The sequence below is a fragment of the Sorex fumeus genome, unplaced genomic scaffold (genome assembly GCF_029834395.1).
Source record: "Sorex fumeus unplaced genomic scaffold, SorFum_2.1 ptg000171l, whole genome shotgun sequence".
In the NCBI taxonomy this organism is placed as follows: domain Eukaryota; kingdom Metazoa; phylum Chordata; class Mammalia; order Eulipotyphla; family Soricidae; genus Sorex; species Sorex fumeus.
In genome coordinates this window covers 3813404-3822990 of record NW_026606228.1, presented here as the reverse complement: position 1 = coordinate 3822990, position 9587 = coordinate 3813404, and the positions used below count along the sequence as shown (strand labels likewise).

The window sequence follows — 9587 nt, the reverse complement described above, 5'->3', positions numbered from 1 at the left end:
AATACGTTTCTAGTCATAGCCTGATAAAAGCTAAGTAGGCATTTTTATAACAATTTTAGGTAAAGGTAAAGGTAAAGGTAAAGGTAAAGGCCCTCCCGTTGATCGTTGATTTGCTCGAGCGGGCCCAGTAACGTCTCCATTGGAGACTTTGTTGTTACTGTGTCTGGCATATCAAATACTCTCGGTAGCTTGCCGGGCTCTCCGAGAGGGGTGGAGGAATCGAACTCGGGTCGGCCATGTTGGCCGCTTGTAAGGCAAACGCCCTACCACTGTGCTATCACTCCATTTTAGGCTTACCTAAAATATTGTGCCAAAAGTATGGGGAGTAACTTTAAACATCCCCATATTGTTGAACTCAATTTTTTTAAAATTCATGTTTGCATTATTTCATTGTGCCTTTTAAAATTTAAGACGCTTGATACATTTTATTAAGTAAAGTCAATATTTGTGTGACAGAATTTTTCGAAGTTGCCTGATACATGGATTTTGACAAATGTCTTTTATGTCCACTATACTGTTGTAAAAAGCTATACAGTCTCAAATTACTGTTATCTCTTCATTGATCCTTCATCTTTGTCCACATTTAGTTTAGCTATTTGCGAGATGTAGGTGGAACTCAGAAATTTGGCTGAGTTTGTCCTTTGATTCTCAATTTGTCCTCATTCCTCGGGTGGAATTCAGGAATTTGTCCTCAGTTTCTATTACTATATAGATAGTAGCTAACAACCGGCAGGACAAACTGGCAGGCTACCGAATGTAACCTGCCCACAAGGCAGAGTCTGGCAAACTCCCTGTGGCTTACCCAATATGCCAAATACTAGTAACAATGATGGGTCTCATTCTCCTAAGCCCGAAAGAGCCTTGAATATGGCACTTTTTAAAAATCTCCGGGCTAGGACGAAGGAGACGTCCTGCTCGAGGCAATCGACAAACAACAGGATGGCCATGATCGTCATTGTGATAGTAGCTAACATAAGACTCTTCAGTGCTGTTACCAGCCAGGTTGTAAGGGATTACCAGAATGGCTTCTGCCAGCGAATACAGCCCATATTTTTTGCTGATAATTTCTTGTCTCTCAACCCCATGTTCAAACTATAGGACTGTGGGTTTGAAGTCATTAGGCTCAGCCTTCACTATACCCTGGCATAAATTATGAAGCTTAGAAGTAACCTAGGAATCACAAATTGTTACCTGAGGTGGGATTTTCTTTGTGTGTGCATGCGTGAGCGCGCGTGTGTGTGTGTGTGTGTTTGAACTATCTTGCTTTGTACATTCATACTATATATTCATTTTTATTGTTCATTTGAATTTTATGTTATCTGTACTGTTTTATCTAGGTCTTGCTGTGTATTTGCAGTAATGACAGAGCAGGCAAACAATTTTTCTCCATTTGGCAATACCTATTTTGCTCCAAAATGTTCTACAATTTTTATTGAGAAAGTGTGATTTATAATATCATTAATGACAGAGTTTCACACACACAACGTTCTGATACTCATCACCAGATTATTCCTTCATTAATATCTCAGGGTTCCTTCACACTGTCCCACCAACCTGGCAGACTCAATTCCGGAGACAAACTCTCAGATTCTATTATTGGCCAGTTTTTATTTCCTTATGTTCTTTGTGTTCCTCAGTTGAGAGTGATCATTCTGTATTCATCCCCTTCCTTCTGACTGACTTCACTTGGCATGTTACTTTAGTTTTAGCCTCTTTCCACAAACTGAATGATTTCATCGTATAACTGAGTAATATTCAAGTTCGGATATATATACATATATATATATACCTAGTATATATCACAGTTTATGTATATATATATATATATCACAGTTATTCACTCATCTGTTTTTGTTAGTCAAAGTAATTTTATTGAAAGAAATTTAAACATATTTGAGAGGAGTGGAAGAGTCAGTTGTGCTCAATGGGATTCTCTAAGGGGGGAAAAAACCTATCCACTCATCTGTTTTTGGTTACTTGGGTTGTTTCCAAATCTTGATTAGTCTGAATAGCGCTGTAATGAACATATAAGTGCAAATATCTTTTGAAATACCATTTTTAGAATTTATGGGGATAGATGCCAAGATACATATTTGATGGGTTATATGGAAGCTCAGTTCTTACACATACAAGTTTTCATACTGATTTCCACAAAAGCGGACTCAGATAATATAACCCCAAAATAGTGGATGAAAGGTCTTTTTTTTCCCACATCCCTATCACAATCTGTAGTTTCTACTCTTTCTGGTGTATGTAAAAATGAATCATTGTGTAGTGATATCTCATTGTTGATTTTATTTGTATTTCCTTGATAAGAGATATATAGCATTTTGCATATAATTGTTAAACATCTGTCTGCCCTTTGGGTGACAGTGTCTGTTAATATCTTCTCCCTGTATTTTCGATATGCTTTTGTCATTTTGCCACTGTTATAGATATCTTGAATTTTAGACCTTTGTCAAAAGTGTGGTTAGCAAATATTTTCTGCCATTCCACAGAGTTTTGTATGCGGTCAACAAGTTTTCCAAGCAACATTTATTGAAGAGGTTTTCCTTGCCCCAATTCATACTGCTAGATCCTTTATTGTCCAAAAAAGAAACAATCATAATGCTATAATACTTATCTATATATCTGATAGGCAGTCTTTGGATTTTGAACTTTGCTCCATTGGTATGAACCCACACAGTCTCAATTACTTTAGTTTTAGAATATAATTTAAAGTTGGTGAAGCAAAAGCTGTCCTCCAATCTTCTTTTTCCAGCATTTATTTTGGTATTAGATGAGTATAATTACTTCTCATAATTTTACTTTTTGGAAGATGTTACCCTATTCAATCTGGCTGCAACAGAGAAAGGCATATAGCACTGGAATTGTTTCTTTTTGCATCCTAGTGCAAATCCAAAGAACAAAAGCAAATTAATTAAGGCATACCAGTGGGTGCATCTATATAAATTTTAACAGCATTTCATTCATGTCCTTAGTATCATGTGATTTTTTTGTGATGGTTAAATTTAATCTATATACTGCTTTCAGTAAGATATTCATTTAAACAAAGCACTCCCTTCAATACTTTAACAAGTTTCCTTTAACGCACAGTTTCTATTTCTGTGTATTCTTCTATTTCTTTAAACAGTATTAAACTATTAAACTATTTTTATGTATTTGAATGTGCGTGAGTAAGTGTGTGTGTGTGTGTGTGTGTGTGTGTGTGTGTGTGTTGGGGGCTGGGAACAATAGTGAATGGAATAGCTTTTAAAAAAATTCTCTCATTTACTCACAGTTTGAGTTGATACAAAACTCAGTTGACCAGGATGTATATATGGTCCTCTTGTCATATTGTTGCTTTTTGATTCACTTATTTGTTGTTGTTGAAGATTTTTGCATCTATATTTATGAGTGATAATGGTCTATAATTTTCTTTGGTAGTGATTTCTGTGTCTTACTTTGTGTAATTACAGTCAGAAAAACTGAAAAGATTCCGTGTCTTAAATTTTCTCGGAAGAGATTTGGAAGATTTCATTAGTAAATCTTTTTGGGCTCAGAATGCTGTTCTTGGGGAGATTTTTGACTATCATTTCAACTTCTTTGTTAGTACCTGGTGTGTTGAGAATCTTCACACTAGTTGTTAAAAATCTTTCTCCTGAGTTAGTCTTTGGTAGTTATATGACTACAACATTGGTCCATTTTGTAGTTTTTCCAATTTTAATGCAAAAAGATTTTGACAGTAAAATTATGTGATCTGTAGAGTTTCAGTAGTATGGATTGCAAATTCTACCTTTTTATGTCTGACCTGGATTATGAGAGTGTTCTCTCTTTGGTAGTAGTTAGTATGTTTGCTGATATTATTTATTCTTCTTAAAAACTATCTTTATTTTGTTGCTTTTTCTGTTGTTGATTTTTGTTTCTATTTGTTTAACATTCTGCTTTATTATGTCCTTCTTGTTTAATTTATAATTTTGTTAATCATTTACGATATGCAGTTAGGTTATTTACTTGGGTCTTTTCTTTTTTTCTTGATAAACATTTGTGTTACTATAACCTTCCTCTTAGAACAGCTTTTGCTGTGTCACATTTGTTCTGGTAACTTGTGTCTTCATTCTCATTTGTTTTCTCATAGATTTAGCAAATGGTGAGAGATGGTAGGTACTAAAAGCTCCTTCTACATTGTTGTTGATATCTTTCTGCAGGTCTATTAGTAATGGAATTATGCATTGTGATGACCCTAGATTAGGTGCATATGTAATTAATAGTATAAAATCTTTACATGGAGTAGAAAAAATAATTAAGGGATTAAGACACAGGAGGTGAATGTTGCTAATATCACTGGCATCATATGGTCCACTAAGCATTATCAGGTGCATGAGGTGCATGTCTGGAGACCCCAAAAACACTTCATGGTCTGGACTTGAATGCCCCCAAATACTTCTGGGAGGGCCAGGTGATTCCTATCACCACAGCACAGCATTCTCAGTCCCTTGCATTGAACCATTAGCCCAACTAGTCAAAAGTCACCAGCAGGTACTCCCAGAGCTCTTGGGTTGTCTTGACCCACAATACTTCTTAATATGTAATTCCTATAATCTCTTCTTTGCTTGTTGGCTAAAATACAGTATAATATGTAGATCTCTTGGTCATTTAATAATAATTATCTGTGGACTTTATAATATTTTTAATTTGAACTTGATGTTTTATTGTATAAATAATGCTTCCAATGTCACTATTGATGTCAGCAAATTTATTACCTTTAATCTCAGTGATATAGTTTATTACACTAATTGATTTTCAGAAAGTGAATCATCCTTGCATTCCTATAATAAATCTCATTTTTCCTGATATATAATCCTTTATGTGTACTATTGAATATGTTTGCTAAGATTTTGTTCGTTATGTTTGCATTCATGTTCATCAGAACTATTGGTCTTTATTTTTTTTGCTTGTTTTTGTTTTCTGTGTGTGTATGTGCTATCCTTGTCTGCTTTTAATATCAAAATAATGCTGGTCTCATAAAATGCACTTAGAAAAATTACTTGCCCTCAATTTTTTCTAAGGCATTGAGAAAAAAATAATAAATAAATTTTAAAGTTATAGCAAGACCCAATAGTAGCAATATCAGATATGGAGTATGGGTTCTGGAGTGAATTTTGACTGCTACATATAATAGTGTTGTTAAGGTTTTTATAATTTCTCCTGACTATGTCCTGGGACATTTAAGAATTGCAAGACTTTTTTTCTGAGTTCTTTAACTTTTTCAAATACTGTTACTGATACAAATATCTTATAATCACGTGTATTATGATTAGCTTTATAGTTTCCCTGTTCATTTATAATCTTTCATTTTTTTTTCAAAAAGCTTTCAAAGTTTTTTTCTCTATTAGTGATGGGTCTGCAATTATTTTGTTCTTTTTGATGGATATTCTTTTAGATACATTGATCATATGCATTACTTATTATTTCTAACTCATACTAACATTTATTATTTTCCCCCATTAGCTGACTGGATTTTTTCTCATTCCTCTACTTCCATTAGGTTTAAGATTCTATATTTTCACTTTTAGCTTTTACTTTGAGTTATTTTAAAAGTCTATGTCTTCATGAACTTTTCTTTTAAAACCACAATTCTTGTATGTTCCAGCAGCTCATGCTTTTATTTCTATTACTTTTAAATATTAAAAATCTTCTAAGATTATCTCATTAACCCATCAGTCATCCAGTTGCACTTTGTTTAATTTCTTTATTTTCATTTATTCCAGGTTTCTCATTATTATTGTTTTCCCAAGGCGGCTTATTTAGTGATTCTCAGTTAACAGGAAGACACTGAAAAAACCCAAGGATGTTGTGCTGCTTAGACTCCATATTTCTGGGGATACCTAGACCAGCCACTCTGCTTGGGACATTCAGGTATTAATATCTCAATGCTTAAAGGAATTATTTAGTGCTGGAGAGAAAACACAGATCAGGCACATGTCTACTGTATTACCTCCTGGCTATAATTGTTTAATTTCTTATTTTAAAACATTCTGACTTGAGATGACAGTTATTTTAATTTTCTTCATTTTATTGGCATATCATTGTCTACCAAATGAATTGAGATCTATCCTTGATAATTTTGGCAACTGAGAAGATTATTTACTTGGATTTGGGGGAAAGGGAGAGTGAAATTTATAGTAAGTTGTCTATTACTACCATCCGATAAGCACCTACTTTATTCTGTTTTTTGTAATTTTCTGACTGAGTGCTATTTCCTTTGGAGAGAGTGTTTCTTTTGATATCTTCCTTTGGGTCTATTAGCAGTAATTTTCCATATTTGGTGACATTTGTTTTGATGTACTTATATCAATTATTATTAGGCCATTTTAATTGATTCCTTTATTATTGTATAATATCTACCAATGTCTCTGTTTGCCTTTTTAAAAGCTTGAAGTCTATTGTGTCTGCTTTTAGTATTGTTGACCCTGTAAATAATTTTTTATTTGAGTCTATGTTTGTCTTTGTCATATAAGTGGGTCTCCTCTAATAATAGTTAGGATTTGCTGCCTGATTGGTCTATCAATTGAACTAAATTTGTTCTTGAATTCATTCTAAAAGTCTTCATTATTTATCTCCTCTCTTAATTTTTAAGTTTTTTATGTATTTTGATACTTTCAATTTTCTTTTCTTTTGATTTTATAAAAATGCCCTTATCATTTTGAAGAGCCATTTTAACACTAACGAATTCACTTAGCTGTTGTGACTCTGAAAACTCTTTATTCCCTCTTAAAATATGAGTGATAACCTAGTTTTCTAGAGAATTTTTAATTAGAGGAATTTTTCAATAAAACTTTATATGCAGTAAACTGTTTCCTTCTGGCAAATAGAGTTTCTGTTGAGATATCTGATGTTAATCTTAACAGGACTTCATATTGCTTTTTGTCCTGATTTTAAGATTCTCTCTATTTTTCCATTTTAATGCTAATGTGTACTATGTGTCTCCCTTGTTAAATATTAATGTCAGCAAACTTCACAGAAATTAACATTTATAAGTGTCTAGTACATGTAATTAAAAAGACACTGTTAAGTGCCAAAAACTGTTTAATAATTCATTGAATAAAATAAGTACAAATTGTTTCAATTTAACAAGATCAATTCCAGATCTTTTTATACACATGTTGGTGGGTGTGTTTCTGAAAGTACCGTAGTGGGGGTTAAACTGTTCTCTATACCAAATAAAATTCAAGTATTTCAGTCTGGCAAGATGTTTGAATAGGTCTAAACTGTGTTTACTTTGTCCTGTGACCACTACAAAATCTTCACAAAAGTTCAAGTTAATCTTAAACGTACTTGAAGACTTAACAAGGAGGACAGCCCCTGGGAGGAGAAGGTATCCTTCCACAGAGGAAGGCCCTCATCAGAGTGCATGCAATGCAAATGAAAGGAGAGGGCTAGGCTCATGAGCCTCCACCAAATATGGTCAGAGCTGGGATTTAACTGCAACTGCGAGAAGTCAGCTAGTTATATAGAATTCTTTAGCATGTAGACCTGTATAAATATAGCTGAAACTCTGAAGAGCAAAGGACAGTAGAGTTCCCTTAGTGGAACACACACATGCGCACACACACACACACACAAACACACACACACACTCACATAGAGGGGGAGAGAGAGAGAGAGAGAGAGAGAGAGAGAGAGAGAGAGAGAGAGAGAGAGAGAGAGAGATACCATTGTCAAGAAAGAAATGTCACTATGAAACACCAAACCCAAATTAGGACAATTTCTAAGCCTCTACTTAAGAAGGAAAATGAAGAAAGAGAAAAATTGAACTGCATTTATTGATAAAGACAGCCTGAGAAGAACCCCAAGCTTATCAAAACATTTTTCAGTTTAAGACTTTCTCATTTTCCTGATTAAGAATTCAAATCAACAAATCAAATGATGCTTAACAAGATAAATCAGTGGAAAGAACTTCACACCAAGAGAGAACATATGAACAAACTACAACAAACAACTTAGCTAAACAATACAATAGTTCATTTAGATATACAATATGAATGCTCAAGATAAGATTGACCATAACTTAAGACTAAATAGGTGAACCTGAGGATAAGGTAGAAGAAACCATCAAAAAAAGAGAGGACAAAAATAATTTTAAAAGCTGAAGAATGCAGCATACTTTGGGACGACATAAAGTGATAAAACATTCTCATCACAGAAGTTTCAGAAATAGAGGAAATGTAGGTAAAGGTAAAGGTAAAGGCCCTCCCGTTGATCGTCGATTTGCTCGAGCGGGCCCAGTAACGTCTCCATTGGAGACTTTGTTGTTACTGTGTTTGGCATATCGAATACTCTCGGTAGCTTGCCGGGCTCTCCGAGAGGGACGGAGGAATCGAACTCGGGTCGGCCATGTTGGCCGCTTGTAAGGCGAACGCCCTACCACTGTGCTATCGCTCCAGCCCAGCAGAAAAATAATTCTTATTTAATAAAATAGAGCAAATCAATCCCCAATGAGGGAGAGAGAAATTCAAATCCAGGAAACTAAAATTTTTGAATGAGTAAAGTAAAGTAAAGGCCCTCCCGTTGATCATTGATTTGCTCGAGCGGGCCCAGTAACGTCTCCATTGGAGACATTGTTGTTACTGTGTCTGGCATATCGAATACTCTCGGTAGCTTGCCGGGCTCTCCGAGAGGAGCGGAGGAATCGAACTCGGGTCGGCCATGTTGGCTTCGTGCAAGGCAGACGCCCTACCCGCTGTGCTATCACAAATAGATATACAGTAAGACAAATTGTAATCAAAATTTCAGGAGCCAATCATATCAAATGAACCTCCAAAACAAAAAGTACACTTATATAAAGGAAATCCCAAAAGTTATAGAAGATCTACTAACTGAAACTCAGAAGGTCACGAGGTAATTGATATATATATATATATATATATATATATATATATATATATACATATATATATATATATCTTCACCCCCACAGCTGAAGACCTCCGGGCCCCAGACAAGGTTCTGCTGGGACCACTCTCCACATACCTGAATGAGCCTCACGCATAAAAGAGTTGGTAGAGGAACCCAGGTGTGTGGGACCCGGGGCTGAAATCTCCAAGCCTGCACGGTTTGGGCCTGGACCTGCCAGTAGCTAGACAATTACACCCACCAACTGCCGTGTAACCCCAACATCGGCCAGGATCCAGAGATTATCACATAAAGCTCCCGACTTTTTATTTCATTAATTTAATATTTCAGGGTATCTTAAATATCCCACACACACGACAGAGCCTGGCAAGCTATCCGTGGTCTATTTGATATGCCAAATCCAGTAAAAAATATGGATCTAATTCCCCTGACCCTGAATACGGCAGAGTCGAGAAGGATGTGGAAGGAGAGACTGATAAAATCCCAAGGCAGAAATAGGCTGCCAAAACGAAGAAAGACAAAAATGATTATCTGTACTTTTAAGGCACGTACGCTGGTATCTGATGCATCCATCGAGGACCTGATGGTACAAGCGCGAAAGATCAAGTACGACATCATTGGTCTGACCGAAACGAGAAGACATCAAAAACATCACGCTGTTTTCGACACTGGAGAAGAACTGTTCCTTGGAA

At 35.3% G+C, this 9587-nt stretch overlaps 1 non-coding gene across 1 annotated transcript; it reads right to left on the bottom strand.

The window, feature by feature from the left end:
* Positions 1 to 2816: 2816 nt before the first annotated feature.
* LOC130017068 (small nucleolar RNA SNORA31) lies at positions 2817 to 2943 on the bottom strand. Its single transcript, XR_008791325.1, has one exon. It is a non-coding gene; the product is annotated as a small nucleolar RNA SNORA31 (small nucleolar RNA).
* Between the last annotated feature and the right edge of the window lie 6644 nt (positions 2944 to 9587).